Below are 9556 nucleotides of genomic sequence, written 5' to 3' on the forward strand. Positions count from 1 at the left end.
CCTCACCACCTTTAGGAAGCAGGGAAGTTTAATTAATTAAACGATCATTTTCAAATCTGGAAAAGCAGATGGCTGGTGGGAGAACAGCATGTCATTTTAATGCTACATTTTAAGGCAGTCAAGCCAAAATTTTCAAGAGTGGGTGCTGAATGTCAGGCATCTTAATCTATATTTAGCCCAGATTTCCAGAGGCACTGAGCAACTGTAGTTTCCATTGATTTTAACAGGAGCTGCAAGATCCTCATCCAATCAGAAACGCAGGCCATTTATTTCAGCATCTAGCTTTAGCAAATATGAAAATCTTGTCCTAACTGCTGTAAAATTAGAGCTGGTTATGAATAATTATAGTTTGTGGGGGGGAAATGTTTCCCCTTTGTTCACATTTTTCATGAAATTGTTGATGAAATATTTCAAAATTAAATATTTTCACACATTTTCAAAACACTTCAGCTCCGATCCACCAAGGTACCTAGGTATCTAAACCCTAGACTCAGGCAACCTAATCTTGGCTTTAGGCCCCTAGAGTCCCAGTTTTCAGCTCCACAGTGAGTCATAAGACTTCTGTTGAGGCCTGTAGATTTCTGCCTCTGGAAGTTTCTCCCTGTAAGTTTCTGCCTCTGGACAGAGGCACTGCTGCCTTCCTCTAGGCATCCAGATGTCCAGCTCCTGCCCAAGTCCCACAGCAAGTCACAGAGAAGACAGGCATTCTGCTGTCTAAGTAGGGCCCAATCTGACAGGCGTGCTCAGAGACCAACTACCAGATCGGGTGCTGTTCAAAATTGGGGGGGAGGGGGCGGAAAAGGGGGGCACTGCTGACCTTATAGCTTTCATCCCAGTGGTTAGAGCACTTGCCTGAGATGTGGCAAACCCTAGTTCAATTCCCTTCTCTCTGCTAGAAGGGGAGAAAAGATTTGAACACAGGGTCTCCCACCCATCAGGAGGATGCTCTCACTGCTGAGTTATGGGATATGCTGAAGTGGGGCAGTCTCTCCTGATGACGCTGTTCCACTGTGAATAAATAACAAAAGAGTGACTGGAAGAGGGGAACTGGACCGTGGATGTCCCCTGTGGATGCCCTAAGCACCAGGCTTCAGAGGGATTCTCTTTTTTTCCCTTCTGTCTCTCTCTCTCTCTGGCCCAATGACTATTTCTCTCGAAGTATTTCTCCATAGTGGAGCAGTCTTTGGGCCAGAGACAGACAGCATGTAAATAACTCTGGTCGTTAGGGCACCCCTATAGGAGACCCATGTTCCAGTCCCCCTCCTCTGTGCAGTGCGCAAAGTAGCATAGCTGGGGCCGGTGGCAAGCTGCAAAGTAAAAGCCATGCTGTCTTCATGCTGTTTTTCTTTCATTTTCAATCAGATCCATTAGCTGCGAGGTGTGTGTTTCATTTTTGTTGTTGTGTACACAGCGCTATCAGAACTTGGAAAAGAAGAGAAAGAAGGAACCCAATGGGACAGTGTAAAGGTTTTTTAGCTTGCATTTTCTTAGGATGAGTGCATTACTCATAAGGGTCAAAGCCACAAGAGAGTTATGTAGCCCACACCAAACAAGTGTCTAGAACATCCTTATACTACACCATGATGGAGTCACCACCGTGTAAGAAATCTTTTTACAGGAAAACAATTTTAGATACAATGGGCCAGATCCTCAAAGGTATTTAGGCTCTTCACTTCCACTGAAATCACTAGAAGTTAGGTGGAGACTAAATACCTTTGAGGATCTGTTCCCATCTGCTACCAAAACTCTAAAAATCTACTGGTAGTATACCTTGTATCCCTCCACCACCACGGTACTATTCCCTTACTCATACTTCTTTAAAATCTTGAGATCAGCTGTGCAGGCCTTCCAGAGAGGAAAGTACTGTAGCTGCTAAACTAAGATCATATCTGAAAAAGTAAAAGGCCTCTTGCAAGAGCAAGATTCCTAGCTAATGCTCCATGGCACTGCACATGCCTAGTAGAGTGCAGGGATGGGTTCCACTTCCTTGAAACTCTCTACAGTATCGGGAAAATGTATTATATTAGCAAACATATTGTTTAAAACATTAGTTAACCTGTTAAACATGATTTAGCAGCTTGTGTAGATGCAAATCAGTGATGTTAAACCATGATTTAGCTGGTGGTGGCAAAGGTGGATTAGCCATAATCGGCTAACACATTTTTAAATAATCAAGTTTAACATCCTTTTATAACATACTGCATTTTCCCAATATAGCCAAGGCCTAAAACGCAGTAAAAGCTTTTAAAAATGACCTAGAATTACTCTTATCTAAAACAATATTACAAATTAAAGGACCAATGAATTGTGAGCTATCAGAATTCTAAATACATGTGTCCTCTCATTGGAAAGGAAAGGGATTCTCAGATTCCCAGTGGGATAAATCCCCCATACTTAGCCCTGAAGGGTCACAAGATATTGGGCCTCAAACTTGTCACTAATTCAGGAATGAAAGTTACCCATCTTGGGCCTCAGACCAGAATGATTTGGGGGGGAGAATTCCACGTTTGGAGAAAGAAAAACATTTTTGTGATTGTTTTTTTAAAGCTTCTCAAGGGCTTGGAATGCTAGGAGTAGTCTTGGTGGAAATAGATTAGCAGACAGAGTGTAGGCAAGGTGGTCAAAGGTGCATGGTTAGTGCAATTTATCAGATGGATAGCACTGCCATGTATGTGGTACAATTATGTGTCTTATCTTCACGGCCCTACAACCAAAATAAACCACAGGGAAATCTTGGAGTCTGTGATTGTGTTGTCTTAAGTGCACACCCCTTGAGGTGGTGACCTAGAACACCCCCCCACACACACATCTTTAACTTTATGTAAGACAACATCAAAACAAATGTAAGCTGTATTTTTCCTCTTGGGACTCACACTGAGACCCTTTGATGTCTTGTTCCTAATTGTTTCTTATTATTGTACTCTGGGTTTTCCCTGAGATGGTATGAGTGTCTAAGTTGTCTACAATCTCTTCCATCCAGATGATTCCCAAGGTCTTTAACACAGTGATTGTTTTAATAGAACACAGCAACACTACACCAAAGGATACCTGATACAAACTAAACCAAAAGCGGAATTTAGATGATACATTCTTTCTAGGTTGGAATTTTGGCCAGGATTCAAGAGTTAATACCCCGAGTCTTGTGAAAAGAAATTCTAATGCAGATATTGAAAATGAAAGGGTTTCTTGTAGCTGAGCTCTTTTGAAAATCTGACCACTTATTTAAGTATCTTGGATGCTTTTGAAAATTTGATTGTATCTATATGCTTTCAATTGGATGAAATCCTGGACCCATTGAAGTGAATAGCAGTTTTGCCCTTGACTTCAATGGAGCCAATATTTCACCACTAGTAGGTAGGCACCATATATATAGGTTCTGTATATAATTAATTAAAACCTTCTGTCTGGCTAATTTATTCCCAATTTTTCATTTTAACATTTTAGGAACAATTATTCCATCTTTACATTTCAAAGGTATATATATCCATTCTCTAGGTGTCCCTGTTACTCAAATACTTGTTTACACAGGGGCAGGTTACTTTTTGTAAATGTGTGTTTTTTGTAAATGTTATATAATAACTTAATTAGTAGGCTAGAGTTCAGGTCTTTTTCAGGTCAATAAAGGCCCAGATCCACAAAAGTATTTAGGCTCCAGACTTCCACTGAGTGCACTGAAAGTTGGAGCTTAAGTACTATGGTGGATCTGGGCCAAAATGCCTAAATTTTAAGTACACACTATATCTAAACCTGTGTAACTGGAACACCAAGAAAACAAACCACTGTCCTATATTTGGGCAGCTATTGGTGTCATGCAGTTCTAGACTTAATGTACATCTATCAATTAAGCTTTACCAAGGCTGTTGATGTTCCTTTCTATTGTTCTCAGCAGTGCACTGCCCAGCTGCTGTGCATGGAGGAAAGGGGAACTCCCATAAGAATTGGAAACACCCTCATTTGGCTTGGAAGACACCCGCCTAAGAAAGTGCTCAATGTGTATAAAAACAACACGAGAGGAAGAGCAAATCTATACACCCAATAAGAGGGAGGGCACAGCAGAGAAAATAAAAAATCTTACAAAACAAACAAGTTAAATACATTGTTTTTCATCTGAATGCTAAAATAAGTCTGAGAACAGCTCAGCCTGAGGGAAAAAAGTTAAACTTTGACGATAACTTTTCTGCTGTCTTTATACCACCTGTTGCGGGGACAACACTCAACAGAAAGCCACAGGGGATTTTGGTACTCACCGAAATACACTTTACTTTCACTTGCATCATAAAGACTTTTAAAGGTGTCTTGCCCCTGGCTAGATCCCCCACCTAACGCTACAAAAAACCCTATGCACAGGTCACCAAAAGGCTCCTTTTCTGATGGGACACTGTTCACTTCAAAGATTATTATATGTTTACCCACGTCTGTTCACTCATGTCACTACAGCCCCTGCTTAGGGGGACAGGAATGCAAAACCAGAGCTGCCTGAAGACAGAGATGGATGGTGGGGAAGATATTTCTCCCCCCTAGAACTTTAACCCTTTGATGACTGCCGAGACACATGTCTCTTTCTGGCGTTGGGCTGTTTGGTGGGAGCCCGGAAAGTGGCACCGTTCCAAGGGGACCTGGGCTTGTTTTCCAGACTCTCTGGACGTTCAGTAACCCAGCCGGTCACCCCTTCCCCGAGACGGGCATTGTTCTGCCAGCGCAGAGCCGTGTTTACAGTACGTGCCGTGGTGCAGCGAGGCTGGGCTGTCGCAATCCGGCGCAGCAGGACAGAACGTGAACGCGGGCAGGCTGCTCCCACGCCCTGCGCTTTGCAGGCTTGCCATGAACGCTTCGTGCGAAGTGAAGGGCTGCCGCGTTATTGACACCGCGCAACGTCTTGAGAAGGGCCTTTGTTCGGCTGAAACGCGGAGCGATTTGCTGCTGCCTCTGGTCAAGGTGTGTTAGGAGCAACTTCAGCACGCAGATGAACGAGAAAAGTAGTGAAATTCACTCCATGGGCTGTCCAATGGCCCAATAATTCAACGGGGGCCAGATCCTCTGTTGGGGGAAACCGGAGTAGCGCCGTGGATTTCAATGACTGCCACTGAGAGCTGCTGATTTATACCAGCTGCGGATCTGCCCCATGGCTTGTTAAAACGTTATTATTATATGTATTTAGGGAGCATCCAGAGGCTGACATGAGGAACAATCTTAGATGCTATCAGTATGCTAAAGCTCCGCTGTACAGATATATGGGAAACATGGCCTCTGCCCTGAGGTGCTTACACCTGAGTTGCTGAGTTCTCATGGTATCTTGCGGTTAAGGAATGGGAGTAGGCATTATGATTACTGAATTCTTTTAACAGTTGCCAAGAAACTGTCTGTGTGTGACTTTGGTCAGGATTCAGCTTCTCTATGCATCAGTTTCCCCATCTGTGAACTTGAGATAATACTTCCCGACCTCTTTTGCCAGGAGAAATTCATTAACCTCTGCAAAGCATCTTGCCATTCTCTCATGGAAGATGCTACATGAGTGCAAAGGATTATTATTCGGCAACACACATTAATACAAATAGAAAATGCTCAAACTAATAAAGTGCCCAAGGTAGAAGGCAAATTTCTGGGAATTACATTTTGCAGGAAGTGACAGCACAGCCCACCACTCCTGTCTTCTCCTGTAAATGACTCTGAAACCTCCACTCTGTGATCACTCCTATGTACTTTATTTGTTTCTCATCATCCTCCACTCTGTCACAGTCCCATGCAGTAATTCTTATTTACAGCGTCATACAATCATAAGAAAGAAAAGAGATTGAGATTTGCCTTTCCTTCCCGTTCCCTGCTTCTACTCTTGCAGTTAACAAGCTAATTCATTCCTTAGCTCTCCCCAGTCCAGGCTCATCTAGTAACTAGTCATTCCTTTCCTCAATCAGGCCCTGCGGGGGAAAGGGGAGGGAGGTAATTAGATGTACAGCGACCAAAGTGCTGGTCCACCTTATGGGTCTCAGAACTCTGTCACAAGGAACCATCATAGAAATGTAGGACTGGAAGGGACGGGGTCTCAAGCCCCCTGTGCTGAGGCAGGGCCACATATTCCTAGCCCATCCCTGACAGGTCTTCGGCTAACCTGTTCTTAAAAACCTCCAATGATAAGGATTCCACTGAAGGACTGGAAATTGTAAATGACACTGGTCTGAGATCCAAGCACTTGCTGTATTCAGTCTTGAATAAGTGCCAAAAAAAAAAAAGGAATGCAAGATTGAAGGATAAACAAACACATTATGATATCCTGCAATCCCATGGGACTAGAAGCAAAGGTTTTATACCACTGAGAAGCCAGGTATGCCATTTCCATAGTGGTATAGAGCAGTGGTTCTCAAGCTTTTTAATAATGTGAACCCCCTTCCTCCAGTCTGAATTCCATACCTTCCCTGTGGCAACTGGAGTCAATCTTTAGGCATTTCTATACTACTAATAATACCTAGCTGCTATATAGCACTTTTCATCCATAGATCTCAAAGTACTTCACAAATGATGTCAGTAACACTCGCCGCATTTCACAGCTAGGGAAACTGAGGCATGGAGTTAGGAAGTGACTTGACCAAGGTCACCCAGCAAGTCATTGACAGAACTGAGAATAGAACCCAGAGTTTCTAAGTCCTGTCCCATACTCTAGCTTCAATTCTACTCACCTACTTTAGTGGGGTGAGTACTTATTTTTAGACAGATGAGTAAAATAAAATTACTTTATTCATTACCATCACTTTTGAATAGGTAGGTGAGCAGATTTTTGCATGGCCTTCTGAATTTTCATGGCTGTTTTGAAAGGTTAGATATAGATATACATCTTCACATCCCCCTAACTGATACAGTGATAGATGGTCTATAAATCAATACAATAAATCAAAGATCAGATTTATTATTAATTATTATTATTTTTTATTATCGGCTGTGGCTGAATTTGGTGCTTTCACTGAAATGACCCTGTATCTTTGACCTAGATGGCTACTTGAAGCACCTGGCAACAAGTTGTAAACATCCATACCCTGAACATTTATGCCTGAGCTTGCTAACTTGCCAACTACGCACCTTTTCCTATACTGCAATGGTTCTGGAGAAGGGAAAAACATTAGCCCAACACGTGCCAAAGGGAACAAAGCTAGGTCACATCATTAGCTGTTACCACATTCATGTTTACGCTCTCTCATATGGCTTAGCTGGATCTATGGCCAACTTCTGGCTGAATCAAAGTCTCACCAAATATGTGCACATTGCAGATGGTACCCATATCTCTGCATTCTGTGCAGCCTTTTTCAGAATGTTTCTTTCCAGTTATACTCCCAAAAATATAGAACAGCTGAATCTCAAATAGCATCTATCACAGCCTTCAGCTTGTGCACCGTTAGCTTTGTCCTTTCATCCTAAAGTACACTTGATCTCATATTGATGTTCCTGATCTACTAAAAATGTATTTTTAATATATTTTGTGCATTCCCAAAGGACTGGGTAAACAAAGTGTCCTCTCAATCTGACCAGGGCATTGGCCAAAGGCACTGCTAGTTGTTTGTGCTGCACTTCCTCTAGCATCTAAGTACACTGCCCACCATTTTGTACCTGCTATATAATCCGTAAGATCCCAGGGTGATGCCAATACCCATGCTCAGTCTACAGTATTGTCTGTCCCTGCAGCTTCTCTGAAATATCACCCGATCCACTCCATGCCCTCCTCTTTCTTAGCCATTCAGTAACTTCTATATCTCCTTCAAACTGACCTCAGAAAAAAACTACTGTGCTACGAAGACTGAAATTTCCCATATGTACTACTTGGGCAGCCACCATGTAAGGTTCCCTACAGAGCTCTGCCAATTTGCCCCATCTCCAGGGCGATTCTAGAAGGCTTACTGTCTCTACCAGGTGGCTCCTTTGCTGATGGCCAACAACAGTGCCAGCTGTGAGTAAGGGTTCTGTGGTGTGGACACCAATTCTTTAAAAGCTAGATTGATACCACCAAGCCATTTCATACAGGACACTTTACAACTGTCAGATGGTAATGAATAAGGATTTTCAGTAACAACCTGGGTCCCGATTCGAACCCATAACCTACTGATGAAAGGCTCCAAAACTCATTACAAATTCCCTGCACAGTCCTTTACACTTTTGCCTTTCTGGTCTCACACAGAGTCACTTCCTTTCCTGTGCCATCTTTCCTCTTTGCCAGGAGCCCTGCTGCTCCAACAGCTGCTGATACAGTGTGAGGCTCCAGCTTTGATAGGAAGCCAGGTTGTTTATTAATTAAAAATACAAGCATTCCAGAGCCTTTCTGGGGTCATAATCAAATGGCTTTGAAAAGGAAGGCTATGTTATCAAGGGCTCTGAATTGTTAACCCTTGTTAATCAGAAGTTTTCAGTCATATCAGATAAATAAAATCAATAGTGTTTGTGGTCATTACTTATGGAGAAAACGTGCCATTGAAACACACTTTCTGGAAATGTTAACAAGCCAGACCTTGAAACACAACGGCACTTATGAACCTTGGTGCTCCACAATGGAAATGGAATTCAGTCAAGCCTGAATAACGTTTCCAGAGTTGCTCTTTTTCCTCAAGCCTGTTAAATGTCTTTCAAGGTTGTGTATTCATCTAGTCCCCACCCCAACTGTATTTGTATATTTTTATTTGTATGTTATGAATAATAGATTTTTTTTCATGCTGCCTGCCCGCTAGGCTGGAAACAGCCTTCTGTTTCCCATATGTCACATATCCTCCCACTCTTCCTTTATATCTCACCTTTAAACCCGCTTCTTTCTCTGGACTCCCATTGCTGATCAACTGCTATTCTGCCAGCCTTACTTTCTGTAGTGCCTCTATCCCCAATTATAAGCTTTACAGCCCAGCGACTTTGTCCAGCTGTGTGTTTCATAAACTACCATGCACACCTCTGGTGCTACAGAAATAATAACCAAGAGACAGACTAAAGCCATGATATTCAGATCTGGAATACCCTAAACGTTTGGGGGAGTTAGATCCAGGATTTTGGCTCACAATAGCAGTTAACTTTCACCAAGCCAGTATATCAATGAAAGGATATTGTGCAATAACTATAGCTAGTTGAAGAATAATAATAATTAATAATAAATTGATTGACAACAATATTTCCCAACATATATTTGGTGATTATTCAATCATTTATAGAGCTAGATTGGAAGGGGGAAAATATTAGTGAATAATGTTATGTAATAGCTGATGGGGAAAATCATCAACTGTTTGTGAATACTATTATTTGATCAGCTCTAGAGATGACCATGGCAATCCTTTCCTTCTAATTGTTAAATATAAATACTACAGGTTCCAATTACTTGTACAAAATATTTGAAAAAAACCCTGAAGTGCAAATGAGCAAATAAACATTGTTTCCAATGTTTTTTCCTGTACTTCTACACCTCCCCTCAGTACAGTCTATGTCACTTGCCTTACCATGATTGGTGCCCAGTGTTGCTGTCCTGGCCCAGGGGTAACCCAACGGGTCTTGAAAAGTCTCCCAACTTTTCCCCTCCTCCATCATTCACAACCTTGTCTCC

This window comes from Lepidochelys kempii, chromosome 8, assembly GCF_965140285.1.
Source record: "Lepidochelys kempii isolate rLepKem1 chromosome 8, rLepKem1.hap1, whole genome shotgun sequence".
Taxonomy (NCBI): Eukaryota; Metazoa; Chordata; order Testudines; family Cheloniidae; genus Lepidochelys; species Lepidochelys kempii.